General features: G+C 30.8%; 1 protein-coding gene across 3 annotated transcripts in view; it reads right to left on the reverse strand.

Moving 5' to 3' along the window:
* cpo (RNA-binding protein) overlaps positions 1 to 17,342 on the reverse strand; it is a 545,686-nt gene that overhangs the window by 464,737 nt on the left and 63,607 nt on the right. The gene's annotated exons all lie outside the window — the stretch shown is intronic.

Raw genomic sequence — 17,342 nt, forward strand, 5'->3', positions numbered from 1 at the left:
TCAGTGTCTTATTTATAATTGAGTTTATAAAGTTTCGAAATGTGATCTCTCAGGCAAATGTGTGATAAAATTATGTACGATAGATGCACAAATATAGAGATCCGTACATTATGTAAGGCTGAGATAAGCATTATCGACAAAATCAAGAAAGGAGCTCTTCGGTGGTTTGGACATGTAGGGCGAATGGACAGCAAAAGAACGACTTAGAATATTGACATGCGAATGTTGATGGATGCAGAAATAGTGAAAGACCTAGAAAAACATGGCACGACCAAGACAAAAGCCGAAATAATCGGCGCTTGTGCCGATTAATCCGAATATATAGTGATATTGCGTTATATCCTCTCTGCCTACCCTTACAGAGAAATGGCGTAATGAAACAAGGATTTTCTAGTATGCATTTATACTTTTCATATCAGTTATTTTAATAACAATGTTTTAAATGTGTCCAAATTTTTGTAAAAAAGCATTATGTTTAAACACCTAGAGAGGGCGGCCTCCGTGGTTTAATGGCAAATACGCTTGACTTACGCACGGAAAACTCAGGGTTCGATTCCCGGTGAGAACGCAAAAATTAAATGTGTTTTTTTTTCTGGGAGAATTAAATATGTGGGAAATTGGGTATTTTGTGCTGTAATTTAACACTATAGTCAGGCCTACTGGTCTATTGTGGTATAAAAAAAAATAAAAAAAATGTATGACACGAAAACCTTCTTCAGTTGAAAATACGAGTTTGTTTTTTCATGATTTGTGAATTAGGTTCTTATTAAAATTAGTTCTAAACAATTAAATACGTTGATAATTTTCTTTGAAACGAGCGAAGGTAAATGGAATGATTCGAGAAATAAGGATGTTTAAACATGGGCAGAATAGTGAATGATACAAAGGGTTCTAAATTATTTCTAAAATCTAGAAGCAGCATTTATTCACAAATTTTGGACCCTACTATTATTATCCGGATAATATCCTATTTACAATTGAACATAATTAAATAAATAAATCAATCACAGATAATAAGTCCAGTTTTTAATGACTTGATATTCATCCCCTTTTCAAAAAGTCTCTTCACTCTGGTTGAAATATCTGTCAATGATGCGATGCAGAGGAGTATAACAGTAATTTTATTTAAGATGGCAACAGAAATACTTTCCTCGATTTTACAAACTTTACTCAGTTTACGAGTTGAAACTTGTACGATTTGGCTCATAGAACACGCTTACCAAAACGATAAAATCGTAATATTACGTTCATTTTATTAAAGTTTGAAGATAGTAAAAGACAGCTTATTATTTATACCCTATATAAATATTTCAAGTCCCATTTGAAACGTTAAATTAAATTATAAGTTATATCTTCGCGTGATCCTAACTTTAATTAATTTAACCTTTTAACTCAGTTATTTTACTAAATCGTATATTATTAACTAGGCAACAACCCGTAAAATTGATTGGTCAATAAAAGGAACGAAGTGTTATCGAAAATATATTTTGTAATCGGGGGATCGACAAAATTTTCTTAATTACTTGAATAAATATTTATAAGAATCAACAGTATTCTGGTGTAATGGTCGGCAAGTTTGCCTAACATGTAAGAGGTCTCGAGTTCGATTCCCGACATAGTTGTCAATTTTTTAAATTTATTTATCAAAAGCGTTCAAAAATTAACATATAAATTATCAAGACCTACTGAACTGCATAAAATGCAGTTCGTCAGCAGGTGCTTAAAGTTAAGTTCTAATATATATACATTTCACTTATTTTGCTAAAACAGGCCTAAATTATGATATATTTTTTATAAATTATGGAAAAATAATTATTAAACAACATGTCCCTATGTTTGTTTGTTTAAATAACTGATTGTTTTAATATTCCCTCTTTTGCCTAATGTAACACGATATTGCAGTCTTTGAGGAGTTTACTTTGAAATTTGTATATTATTTTTGCTTATATTTCACAGAGCAGTTTATACAATGACAAATTTTGGCTTTGTAAATCAATATTATTCACCTGCATATTAATGTCAATTCTATTTGTCTTTTTTACCAAAAATATTCTTAGTAATCGCCCATTTTTTGTTTAAATTTCTAAGTCAACGCCTTTATGACGTATGCAGGAAATAAATATTTCATTGCTAATAACTTCGTACAAAGAATATGTACATATTTTACTGTTGCACGTGGCACTGGGCCAAAGCAAGTCAAGGTTACTAATTTTAACCAAAGAAATTTCGTACATAGCATAAATTTCGATACAAAAATAATGTCTACGTACATTGACTTAAGGTAATTCTGAAGGAAAATATGAAACTAATTATTCATAGATGGCGCTGTTATAATTTTTTATTGAAAAATGCAAGTTTTACTTTAATTTCAATGTAAATTTTACAAAACTTAGTTTGCGGAAACTTTATTCTATATTGATTGTAACAAATACCATACCAACATAATTTTGGTCCTTTTCACAAAATGGTGTACAAAACAAAAAAAAAAGGTATGTTTTAATTTTCTGTCTTATTTATAATTGAGTTTATAAAGTTTCGAAATGCGATCTCTTAGGCAAATGTGTAATACAATTATGTACGATAGATGCACAAATGTAGAGATCCGTATATTATGTATTGCGGAGTAAGCACTATCGACAAAATCGAGAAAGGAGCTCTGCGTTGGTTTGGACATGTAGAGCGAATGGACAGCGAAAGAACGACTAAAATTATTTAGAATGCGAATGTTGATGGATGCCAAAATAGAGGAAGACTGAGAAAGACATGGCATGACCAAATCCAACAAATACTTGAAGATGGACGTGTTAAAAGTCGGAATAATCGGCGCGCGTGAATGAGAAGATGTATGAATGTAGAGGAAGCGAGATCTATATGCAAATATATGGTGATGAGGCGTTCTATCTTCTCTGCCTACCCTTACGGGAAAACGGCGTGATGCTTGTTTGTTTGAATAAGATGATTATTTTTTAAATAATTAAACAAGCACACTTTTAATTGAGATGAAATACTTAGATGATATTCTTCCTTCTTCATAATATGCTTTTAAATTTTAATTAAGATTTAATTTTCGATATTCTTTTTCTTTTTGTTTTCCACATCCGCTCCTAAGTGGTGCATATGGACATCTCCAGTTTCCTCCGGGAGACCCTATCGCCAGCCAGCGCTCTCGTCTCCTCCCACGTCAATCCAGCGCCCCTTAAGTCCGCCGAATAAAGTTGAAAGATCGACATCGATGGCCTTTCAGGACGGCGTGAGCCTGCAGGCTTAAGAACGGGCAACTTGGGTTGAGGTCCACCGCCGCATCCTCAAGACGTTCGTTATAAGAGGCTGCTACGTCTTCAATGTTAGTCATAAAATCGAACCATCTTATGCCTAATATTCACCTCGAGCACTTGGTCTCAAAACTCAGAAGTTTGGTGTTCTGAGCTTTGGTAAGGTGCCAAGATTCGCACCCATATAGGAGAACTGGTATGATACAAGAGTTAAATAATCGGTATTTCGTTTTAACCGTGGATAGACTAGAGTTTCAGAAAACACGCATCGTGTTAAAAGTTGCTCTAGCAATTCCTAGGCGGGCTGCGAGTTCTTTGTGCATGCTTCCATCCTCAGTTATGTGAACTCTTAAGTATTTAAAGCTGTCAACTTTCTCGATCCTCTGTCCATTTTTAAAGAGAGGCTGATCAGGGTCAGGACAGGATTTATTCTTCCCTTAAGGCTTGTATTCTCATAAGGCCGGGATGCGTGATACTAATTATGTTCTTATGTATTTACATTGGATCTATATAATAAATAATAAAAAATATTTTTAAATAATAAATAAACCTTACATGCAATAAACTTTTTTATTTTTACCAATTTTATTTTTTTATTTTTACCTATTCAACATTGAAGTAACTCAGATACGTTTGATAACTTTATTTACCGACAACGTAAGTTGTGTGAAAAATGTAATAAAGAATTCTATCATTGCATTTAATTTATATTTTTTATGTATTTTTACTAGTTTTCGAGTCTGTAGGTAGAAGGCCATAATTTGAGTATTAAATAAAAATCATCAAAATGAAGATAAAAAATATACCTTTATCAAAATTAAATTAGAATACTTTTTTATATTATAAATAAGATCTATGTACTTATCAAGGGGGAAAATAATAATTAAATTAAAAAATAATTGATAAAGTACCACAATTTGGACGAAAGAGTAAATATGTCAAATAACCTCTGAAATATCAAAGCAATTTACTGTTTTATTGGAATCCTTAAAAATTAATTACACATTTTATCAAAGCGTTATAAAAAATTTTGTATTTGCACGGAGCCCTCTGTGATTCTCCGTAATAAACGTGGCGATTCTAGGCAAAATATATTTCATAATTAAAAAAGCGTCACGGAATTACTCAAAAATATTGAAAAATATGCATAAATCTGAAGAAAATTACTTAAAATATTAATAAAATACCCGTAGGAAAAAATAAAAATTTCGTTTTACGAGCAAACTTATGAAGATGATTTTTGACGGTACACGTTAGATCGGAGGAGGCTGAGGGGTTAATGCGTCCTCTATAGTAAGATTTGTAAGAAATTTAGTTTAGTTTGTAAGCAATTAGTTATTTTTTAGGTAGATGTAGGTAAAGATATATGATTTAGTTAGATTAGGGATATTACATGGTTAATTACGTATTGGTCGCGAGTTCAAATCCTAGAGTCGCAAATACACGTACATTTTCATTTACATTTTCTCAAATCATTACACTTATGACTTTTTTTTATTTCCATAATAATTTTTTGTTTTTTATATTTTTTAAATGTTTAATTATTATTTATGGTTTATTTTTATTTATGAATGTAAAAAAATATAATTACAGTTTTTAGTTTACTGTAGTCCGCATTGTCAATCGTCATAGAAATTTATGATAATGTCAATAACTGTTTTATTTATTATGTATACTTAATTAAAAATACTTAAAATTATTGGCTTTCCGTACATATTCGTGACTTTTCATATACGCGTGTGTTCAGTGTGTCAGCACATCTTGCTATTGAACATACTTTGCCAATATTTTAGTCTCGTGCGGACATATGCAATAAGTGGATCAGGCAAAATAGGTAAGAAGGTGTTTTTATTTGTTAGTTTATGGTTTTATTATGTTTAATAGGGACTCGTACTTAAGGCATGTCTTAAAATTATGCAAAAAAAATTCATAGGCACGGGACACCTTAGTGAAGAAACATTATCTTTAATGCAAAAAATATTACAAAAATTGCGAAAGAAAGAATAAATAAATAAAGAAGTCAAAACTGACAGATATTTCAAAAGAGAGGGGGAATACGTTTTTGAAGAATGAAATAGACTTCTACAATGTTTTCTAACTGCTCTAAGAAGTATAAAAAATAAAATTACGTTCGGGCATTTTAAAGTAGACAAATAGTTTAGAAGCATCTCACTTATATTTATAAAAATTTCAGCTGTTTTGCTTTATGAAAACTGTAAGATCAAATCGTTTCGAAAAACGGAGTTTCAAAAGTTCGAATGCTAAATGTAACACAGAGTGTAAATTGAAAACTTAAACCAACCAACGCCGAGTCAAAAGTCCTGTAAATGCCGTGACCTCCATACTCTATCTATATCTTTGTTTAAATTACTTTTAAATATACTGTTAAACGCTTGTTTGAAGATTTTATTTTAATAAAACTTCATGGTTTAAAGATATTTTGTAAAGTGCTAATCAAACCTTTTGATTTAGTTTATCTTACATTATATAAATATATTTACTAAACAAAGATCGCTTTTGCCTAAGCAGGTATCTTTAGAGGGACAAAGGCGCCCTTATGTTAGTAAAATAGTATGTAAAACTTCACAAAAAACTGTGATTGCCACTGTAAATCGAAATTATTACACTGTAAAAGTTAAATTAAAATACGAAACGACGATCTTTAGCCTAAATTAACAAACAAAATTAATGAACTACTCGGTTATGTGTATAAATTCCCAAAACATTTGAATTCGCGATAAATAATATGGTTTCCTTCAGCTAGGAAATTTGGAAAAGTCGAGCAGAATACAGATTTCCTAAAGTAAGCTCAAAAACAATACTGGACGAATTAAGGGAGAAGTAATTTTTGGACGAGATAGAAAAGTTTACGAAGGGTTTCTTAGATTGAAAATAAAAGTTGGAGAGATTGATAAAGAGTCGAGTTTCAATTACATTAACCAGTTAGTAAAGTAAAATAAATATTTATTTAGATGTCAAAATCCTTGGAAACTTCGGAAGAACTTTCTACCCTTTCAGTGGTATTACAATCCTCGGCATTAATTTTGAATGTGTTTTTATTTTACGACAGCAAATTATCATTCGAAAAATATCACGATTTTTAGGGAGTACTTATTTTACTGATTTCTTAATTACCAAATACTTGTTTATTTAGATCATAAGATCGTTAGAAAAAATTCTTTTCTGTATCGAGGCAGATGAAAAACACCGTTCTGTGAGCAAAATAGAACCAGAACCCTGAACGAGTGTTTTCGACTCGATGACGGCTTTTAAATTCAAGTCCTGAAAAAATAAATCGAGTGGAATTTATTCCGCCTTGCTGTGTAGTAGTTGGCGCATTCGTCTATCATTCTTGATTTCCGGCAGTGCGAACGTGTAATGTTGATTTTAATGGTTTTTCGAACGGCAATATTTAATTATTTTTGGACTGGCACCTGACATGTAGAACAGATCATCTTACTTTTTTGTGACAGATGATTAAAATACGCTGGATTTTGTTTATAAATGCAGTGCCTTATACACCACTGGATGCGAAAAGGGGTTTGCTGATGATTATTAAAATGCTCATTCTTTTAATATGGGTAGATTCTGTTATTGGATAAGAAACAAAAAATTGATCGGAACCAGCATGAACACAATCACAATACTAGAGAAAAGAACAAAATTAGACTTCCATTTAGGAAAAAGGCAAAGTCACAAAATTCAATTTTATTTAAAGCAATTAAAAAGTATTACGAAATGGAAAAAAATATTTACGAAGAAAAAAACATATCAAAATTTAAAATAATGGTCAAGACATATGTGATAAACAATTTATAAATTAAATATATTTGCATTGTTATTATTAGAACACACATAACAATATGTATGATATGTGTGCCCTATTTTAAGATTTAAATAATAAAAAAAAAGAAACACCCGAATATTTCATTTAATCCAAACGTAAAACAAAATATATTTATTTTTTCAACAAAATAATACATCAAAATAACGTTTCAATATCGGACAGAAGTATACATAATCGTACATATTTAAATGGCGCCTGTTGATGAATAAGATAAAAGTGAGACGTGTAATTTAAACCAAAGTAAAGGATTTATTATACTTGTTATGATACGGTATGGCGCCACATGACATTAATAAAATAATGCTTTTTGTTTCGTGTATAATGCTCTTTTCAGAGACTCTTTTAAAATATATAAATAAAATCTTTATTGGGCGTTTTAAGAAAAATATCACATTAACATATCAAAAATAATATTAATACAATGCGTACATTAAAAAATCTTCATATGTATAATATAACCTAATAACTTAGTACAGTACAATGTGCTTTGTATATTTCCAATATTATTTTTTTGTTGCATCTATCTATGTAGGTAAACCCGTACCAAGATAGATGAAAGTTGTGTGTGTGCGGAGTGGTAACGGTAGGGTATCGCATCCGCAAGCAGCACAGCAAGAAGTGACAGCAAGGCAATCCACGGTCACTCGCTAAAATAGTTTTATATTCATCAGAATGACAGCAGACCACCCCGCTATCACCGCTCACTATACCTTCCACAAGTATATAATTATATAAACATATCATATCGTTAAATAAAATTTGTAGTCAGTAAGTAATTCAACTGTTAATATATCCTACAATGTCAGTTAAGGTCTGGTGTATTCAAGTCAATTTTTTTTTTCGATCGGTTGCATATTATTTGTCGGCCTCGTGGTGCAAAAGGTCTTGGGCTCGATTCCCGACATTGTTGACTGATCATCTTACCTTTATACGAGGGTTGTGTAAAAAATAAGGTTCTCAAATTTTTTTCAGGCTTAAGGCAAATTTTTATTTGAACTGAAAAATACATCATTGGAAAGCTTAATTTCTTAACTATTATTCAACATAATCATCAGATTTTTCAACGCATTTTTGTTGACGACTGATCCACTTTTGGAATCCAGCTTCAAAGAAGTCCACCGCCAGTCCGTGGAGGAATTTGGCGACCGTCCTGCTTGTTGAGTTTATGACTCGAGGGATCACAATAAATTCGGAAAATTATTGCGAGACCTTGAAAAAACTCAGAAGAGCCATCCAGGAGAGGAAGACTGACGAAAGGCGTTAGACTGCACCACGACAATGCGCGCTCGCACGTCTCTCGCCAAACCAAGGATTTAATCGAAAATTTTGGCTGGGATCTCGTTGAACAGGCTCCCTACAGCCTCGATCTTGCACCGGGTGACTTCCACTTATTTCCAAAATTAAAGCAACGCTTGGATGCACAACGTTTCGAGACTGATGAAAGAGTGCAGAAAGCGGTTTTTGAAAAATAGCTGAGAAATTAAGCTTTCTAATGATGTATTTTTCAGTTCAAATAAAAAATGCCTCAAACCTGAAAAAAATTTGATAACCTTATTTTTTACACAACCCTCGTATAACAAAAATGATCTAGATACGCTGCGATTGGTTTACCAATGCAGTGCCCTATGCACCATAAGGTGCGGAAAGGGAATGATGATGATGATGCATATTTCATTTATATTTCTCTTTCAACATATGCAATAATATAAGTGCTTAAACAGGTGGGAAAATGCATCAGCCATGCAGCACGTACGCGTATGTAAATTCACATAATACATATAGAGGAACTCGTATGAGTTTGAATAATACTGGAAGAAATTGAGCGTACTTTACCAATTATACCTAACGACAAGTGACTCACTTATCATCGTAATTGATGCCTTCTTGGCTTAATGAATACCGTAAAAGCAGTGATGGTGTTTATTATGATACCAAAATATGCTTGTTGAATAAATCATACTATAGTATATAAACTTAACCACACAAAAATATACTTCTATCTTATTACGGTTTCGAGTAGTGACCTCTGCTTTATGTGAACGTGAAGAGGAAGAAGAGACCGCAGATCACGTTTTATTTAACTGCAGATTGTTACCTAATGACGAATTTTTGATAGACATTTGCTTACTGGATCTATCTTTTCCACGGTCCTATGATAAATAGTGTGATAGTCAAACATTTAAGGAAATACAAAAAAAATATCCAAGACACGAAGTGTATATTCTGACAAACTAAAATTTACGAAATTAAAATTTTATGAATTCAAATTAAGTAAATTATTTTTTTATTTTTTTTCAGCCCTGTTATATAAGTTGTTTACATGTAATCCGTTCGTTAAATGTTGTCAAATCTTTCGTTAATTTGCAACAATTTTGCAACCTTGCAACAAAAACATTGGTAAATTAAGGCATGTATCACTCAAATTTGGGTGCTTTGCCGAGAAAAGAAAAAAAATCTTATTGCGGTTTTAACTGTTTTTTTTTACTCAAAATTTTAAGGTTAGTCTACCACATACCGCATACAGTATCAAAGGATTCAGTTTTTCTTGGCAATTATAAGAGAAAAGCTACACGGAAGAGCTGCTTTAGGGATACATGTGCCGAAAGAAGATAATTAAGAAAGCTGTGTCATGTTTTCTGCTCACTTAGAAACATCTTGGACATTGTTGCTAACAGAACTGTGTATTTTGCTCTTTTCCAGTCAGTGGCAACCTATGGTATAGTGGTGTGGGGAGGTTGCACGGCGTCTATCATGAACACCCTATAAATGTACAAAAAATAATACTTAGATTTTTCCCACTTTTCCATCTGAGACATTTTTCCAATTCATGAAGGTACCGGACATTAGGCAATTTAAAAAAAAATAGTGTTTGAAACATTTCTGATCATGCGGTTACAAGAACGCTCGTACGAGGTTCTCCTGTAATTTAAATTAGCTCAGAGAAATTTCTCTTTTGCGGCGCCAAGAGTGTCCAATGTTCGAATGAATATATTGAGTTCTCTAAAACGAAAGCCATTACATAAATAATGTACAAGTTTGGATTTTGTCTAAGGGAAGAGACCATTGCAGGAAACTGCTGCGAGATATACTATTAAGCGTGTTGTCTAGATGTTTATTGAAATATATGTTTATGTAATAACTTTAAATTTAAATTTTTGCTTCTATTCAATAATGTATATGTTTCCGCTCTTCATTTTGTTGTATCCCAACTCAACACAGGGCTATTGCCCTCATAGAGTTTGGGATGCGTTTTTTTTGTAATATATGTATTTGTATGAATAAATAAATAAGTAAAATTAATCCAGAGTTAAGTAGAATATTTTATTAAAATATTGTATTGCTTTTCAAAGAAATAAAATTTTGTATGAGATGCATTAATTTACGATAGAGAAAACCCAAAAGAAATTGCTGAGATATCCCTACACGAGAGAGTGCAGGTATTATCTTTGGCTCTACCCATTTTTTTTTAAAATTATTCCTTGTGAACTCAATATTAAAAATACTACAGTAAACCACTAATTATACTTAATCATATACTTTTTTTAAGAAAATAGTACGAATTTTATGATATTTACATAGCTGACCTGTCATTGATGGTTTGTGATTAGTTTTTTACGGTGTGTAGAATTCCTCATTCAGCACTGTTTAAAGAACTTGATTTTTTAAATAAATTTTACCATCTTTTGATTTTTGTAAAGTAAAAGAGCAGAAATTATTATACCAAGAAAATGGAACATTTTTAACGGATCAAATGTACTCATTTAATATTTACTATTTTAGTAAAAAATCTATACGACATTATAATTTACATTTAGATTCTTCTGGTCTCTATGACGAGTAAATGAGATATTTTATTCAAACTATACACATTTTTTTGGAAAATAAAGATTATAATATACCTACTACGGTTGGTGTTAAACAGAAAATATTTACATAGTCTTTAGTCTGGGCGGGTGGTATTTCTTTTTTTGTCGTAAAAATCTTAAACAGTACGCGTTTAATTATACAATAGAAATAAGCACTGAAAATTCAAGAATATAACGAAATTTATTTATTGCGTATTTACTCACAGTTTTAAAAAAATAAATAATTTATACACTAAATTAAGTCTTGTTATTATTATTTATTTCATTTTTTATGGTTTGTTCTGTGCTGTTATCAACCACTGTAAAATTTACTCTGGGCTTACTATGGTGCAAAAAAATGCAAATTATAATGTTTGAATTACGAGCCAGATAGTCATTTTATTGTTATGTTTTGGGCTCACGAATCAGAGGTGCAAGGTTTGAATCCCACTGTACCACAACTTGATTCAAAATTTTAAATCACAACAACGCAAATACTTTTTTAATATAATACCCGTAAATTTGCGTATGCACGATGTTATATTAAAATATAAAATTACTGATTAAAATAAAATGTCGTTAGGTTTGTAAACTTGTTTATTCCTTTGTCGTCATTTTAGAATATCCCTCAAACCAATTGTTTCCATCAGAGAATCAGTGCTTTAAACATTTTCTAACCATTGGGGGAGACTTAAAAAAATATTATTTAAAAAATATTTGCTAGGTTTATTTGACGCCTTGACAAAGAACAGGCATATTCCGAAAACGATGGATATAATAATTTTGAATATTTAAAAAATTTTACATTTCTTAACTTGGATAAAATCAGAATGTTTGAATGGGTTTCAAATGTGTATAATTATGAACGTTTATTTATTTCTGAAGAATAGATCCATGACACTGCTTATTATTGTATTTTTTAGACAAAGAGCTATTAATTAGACAGCCAATTAATAATTATTTCTTGTATGAATTAAGATGACTCATGAAATAAGGTGCCGTTATTTTCGATTGTTAACTGAATAATTTTATGTGGGGGGTCCGCAAATCACAGAGGAAGTAATTAAATCAATATATTTAGTTAAAGCTATAAAATTACCCTTAATTAAAGTTTCAAAGACCACGACGCCATTATGTTTTAATGGGAAGAAAAGTTACTTTCCAAATAACTCTAAGTAAAATGGCTGAAATAACTTCAAAAGAGTTACCTTTAAACATAATCTACATTGAAAAAGAACACTGGTGATCGTAAATCGCGTTTTGATTGCTATGTCAGATAAATTTAGTTTATTTCAACAAAATAGGTCAAACAAACTCTTGAAATACGAAATTTATGGTGTTATGGATACAGTGTAATAAATATGTTTGTTTTTGTTGAATATAATAGATCATTGATTTGAATCAACCGGTGCAAGAGGTATAAAAAATTAAAGTGTTCATGCGTATTCTCTAAAAGCGAAATAATAAATAATATTTCTAAAGATTGAGACGAGTGAATATTTACTTATCTGCTTTTCTTCTACTTTAAAAAAAAAAAAATATATGTTACATCTTGATATTTTGACGTTTTATCATTATTATTTTTTAGATTGTTTGATCTAGTACTCACTGTTATATTGGCCTTTTGTTTTTTGCCCTAATTTCTTACTTTATAAACAATGTTTCAATTACCATTTAAAAAATGTTTTTGTATTTTTTTTCTTTTGATTTTAATAATTCTATTGTTTTGTATATTTGATTATGTATGTAACTTAGTATAAAAATTTGTATAATTTATATTGGAATGTTTATATCGGATTATTTTTTGTTATCTTCTTTGGAATGTTGTTATTAATTGTTTTAGTCTTCATTATTTATACTATTCTTTTTTTGTTGTTAATCTATTGCCTCACATGGTATTTTATTTTTATTTATTTCACTGCGTATTTTGAATTCTTGTTAATTATTATGGCTTAACACGGGCACAGCCTAAAAATCTTTAATACGAGTATGTTTATGAATATGTAAACAAGCGTAATTTTGAATAAATAAATTCGAAATAATATTTCATATTTATATTGCAATGAAGGCTTAGTACGTCTTTTAGTAAAAGCAATGAACAGATGAGAAAATTGAAGCGATTTTAACACAGGCAGAATGGTCAATTTAACGCAAAAGCGTGTTGAATTATCACTCTGTGCAATCCATTAATGACCGTATAAACCGTATAAATGCTCCTCTTCCTCATTACTATCTAAAAAATATTCGTCTCTATCTGTATAAACAGTTATAGGCCCGTGTTACAGTGAAAACTTAAAATTTACCTTTAATTTTATCCACAAAATGAAATTAAGTTTTCCAATTTTTATTCTAAAAATGTTAAATTTTTCATACGAATACACATATTTTTGTGCATAAATATAGATGTTACTTAATATCGTCTCAATATGTACCGAGATAGCGTTTGCAATCGCGGCCCTCGTCAACCTAAAACCAGGAAACGAAGTCTTTTAAATATTCCTCTTATTCAATATTCTTCTTCTTCTTCTTCTTCTTCTTCTTCTTCTTCTTCTTCTTCTTCTTTTAAGTCAGTCCCTGAATGTTGAGGATCGTGATCACCGTGAACACTTCTGATTAGTCTGTTCCACTCTATTCTGTCCTCAGCCCGACGAACTGGCTCATCAGATTCTAGCCGCGTAGCCACCTTTATTTGGTCAGTCCATCTATATGGGATTCTACCCCGGCTTCTCCTACATTCAACTCGGCCAGACATTATTGCCTTTTCTTGATTGTCTGGCTCACGTCTAGCAATATGTCCAAAGAAAGACAGAATCCTTCTCAAACACACCACTGATAGACGAGTTGTAATATGGAGCTCTTCCAGTATCGATGCATTCGTCCTTCTAGCTGTCCAAGGCACACGCAGCAGCCTTCTCCAACACCACATCTCGAATGCATCGATCCTCGTCCTCTCGTATGCACGCATTGTCCACGTTTCAGCCCCATGTAGGAAAACGGAGAATACCAGGGCTTCCATCAACCGCTTTTTTGTGTTTATTCAATATAATAGAAATAAAATCACAATTTTAAGAATCGTTTGAAAAACATTTCTCACCTATCGCAAAACTAAAAAGCGTTATGATAATCTCAACGAACTTAAACGAGATTCTTTAAATAACCTTGTTTAAAATAGATTTGATAGTGTTATTTCAAATTGATCTGAGAAGGGCGCATCAAAGGTGAATTCAATTAACCTTAGAATTGTTATTTGATTGAGTAAAATAATAATTTAAATAACGATTTACTAGCACAGATGAAGACAGTTGATAAAATGTATAGATATACGGGATAACATGACACAAGAACAATTTTTAAAAATGACGTCTTTTTCAATGCTCAAATAATTTAATAAATATTTTTTTAAAAGAAAACTACCATATGTAAAACACATAAATGTTTCATAAAAAATGCCTAAAAATGTAGTCATATTTTTTCTTGAAATAGATCTTACTGGAAATTCAACCGCGTCATAATCAGCCTAGATAATGAATCCTGCAATGCTGTTTGAAACTAAAAGGACGAGCGTTATATGTCATAATAAGCCAGAATAAAAAACTTATAATATTAGAGACCAAACACTGATTTGAGTCTACTGAACACACGAATTTACATTCGTTTGAAAATGCCCTAACAAGGCGAAACAATTATCACGAAATTTTTGTTTTTTATATTTGTTAAAATAAAGTGTTCAGTAGACTCAAACCAGTGTTTGATTTCTAATATTATAAGTTTTAATATGACGTTTTACAAAATAAACACCAAATCATTCAATAAGCCAGAATAACACCATAAGTCTATTTTTATGCGTTTTAACGCACTTAACAATTTTATTTGTATTATAACTTATGAATTTTTTAAATACTGTTATAATATTATTAATATTATTTATTTTTCTATGACACAATCACAGAAAACTGTTCATACATAAATTACAAACAGGGTGTATATTATAATATTTATAAATAAAATGTAAAAGCTAAAGAAATCGATTAAAAAATAATAAAAGAAAAAGAAAGCTTAAATTGTAATAATAGAAAAATACTTGTTAAAATAAAATAAGAAAAGGGATTTTAAAAAAGCACTAAAACGCATTATTCAAATTGGACAAATTTTTTTTTTCAAAATAATTCAAATATATTTCGTTTCTTTAAAAAATATCATGTTTCACTTACTTATAATAAAAATAAATGTCTTCGAGTATCTATGTTTATGAAATCAATAGATTTGACAAGCAAAAAAATCTCCGTATATTTTTGTTTATTACTTGAATAAGAATAAGCTTCAAATTTAGGTTACCGGACTTCTACCTTAAACATTTCTACGACAGATACAGGTATGGTACGTGGTCCGATTAGTATATATAGAGAGAAGTACATTATATAGAAGTTTACGTAATATAGGGGTCATTAGTGCCGCCAGTAGTTAATCCAAACCATATCCATCCAACGATTGAACGACTCCGTCGACATGATTATGTTTAATACATCAGATATTCCATCAAGAGTCAGGAATATTGGGCCTATGGTGATGCGGTCACGGAAAACTGAATATTTTAATGATATAAATACAAAACAGACAACTGTGTTACCTACTCTGATTTATAAAAAAAACGATTATGCACGCCCGAAGAGCATTTACATAAATCACATACATACAAAAATAAAAATACGAAAGTGTTGTTTTGTCCCAGAACTCGACCATTGTCCACGTGTAAACTGCAAATCTATAGGACTAAAAATAGTCCCGAGACATCAAAATCGAGAGACAAAAAAAATCGAGTGGAGATAAGTCCATCTCGTATTGCAGTGGTTTGAGCGTTTGCCTACCATGCTTGAGGTTCTAGGTTCGATCGTGGTAGGATCGACATATTTATTTGAACATGTTTTTTAAAAGGCGGTGGTCGAAATAGTTGATTACAAGGTGGATTGAAATAACGAAATTAAATTAAACCCGTTAAACTAATGTCAGATTCTTGTTTCAAAATATAAACTGGCGTACATGCGTATAATTCTTAGAAAAATACTCAAACTTTTAAATGCATATTTTTATCCAAGCAGAGCTAACAAACTGAAGAAATTATTATTGTAAAATCGTTTTATTTTTCATGTATTTAACACTCAAAGGTACATACACACAGCAGTCAAATTATACGCCAATAGATTCAAAGACCAGAATTATATTTATATTTTATAATGATATTTATATTCCATATTCACACACTATTTTCATTCAATAAATCCTCAAAAAACAAGATGTCGGTAATCACACAAACAAATCTCTGCATCAAAACATGCTTGTAAATACGAATGCATTACACAAATTTGTATTGAATATTCTGAATAGTTCTTTTATGCTATAATGTAAGATGTACTTATATTTTATTTGTTATTATTAGACCTTGAGTCCGTATTTTTTCCTCGATTACCCAACGCGCACGAGTGATTTGAAGAAATGCATTGGATGTGACCGACAACCCAGCGTAATAATAATATAATTACGTTCCTCTTGCCTCTTACCACTTACCACGTACCTCGTAGTTATCTGAGAACGAACACGCTAAAGGTAATAACAGATCTCAGACCTTAGACTTTGAAACCTAACTCAATAACGTGAACGTAAATTATGCAAAACAACTCGGCGAAGCTTGGTCAGATTTTCATACGATTATCAGGCAAAAAATAATATTCCTGAATTCTCTGGTGGTTTTTCACAATTTATTCGTGAAAAACAAAGTCGAACGAATTTATTCGTATTTTTATGTATCTACCTGCATAATCTATACGCAAAATTTCAATGTCTTATGAATTCTCATGAATTTAGATAATCTTGGATACTGTTTAATATTTTATTTCAATCTCGGCACATCTTAGAAAACGAAGCATTGCAAACGAATGATTCGTTCCACAATAAAAACAAGACGCAATTCAACAATGATTTCATTGCAAATGTAGAATATTCTAACAATTTTTTAACATCCTTTTTATAATACGTGTTTGAAATACATCGTCATTTTCACGCATTTTTCTAAAGACATTAAACAATAGTTTCTACATCTATGTACTAAACACTAAAGTCGGAATAAGTAATACAGTTTTTAAAAAACACAAGAATACTGTATTTTATCGGATTGAATATCAGTAACAAAAAATAAGTCAATACCGTCGAAATATCATAAAAATGTCACAAAATATACGATTTAATCCTGGATAAATAACTAATTTTAAACAATAGCAATATTTTATGGTGGTTTGATTAAAATAAATTGAATTTTTTTGTTATTTCACAGAGATCTTACAAGTAAATTTTAATTCAAGAAAATTATTCGCAAAATTTTACTTG

This window comes from Micrasema longulum, unplaced genomic scaffold, assembly GCF_059751315.1.
Source record: "Micrasema longulum isolate JH-2025_06_02 unplaced genomic scaffold, ASM5975131v1 h1tg000026l, whole genome shotgun sequence".
NCBI classification, from domain to species: Eukaryota; Metazoa; Arthropoda; class Insecta; order Trichoptera; family Brachycentridae; genus Micrasema; species Micrasema longulum.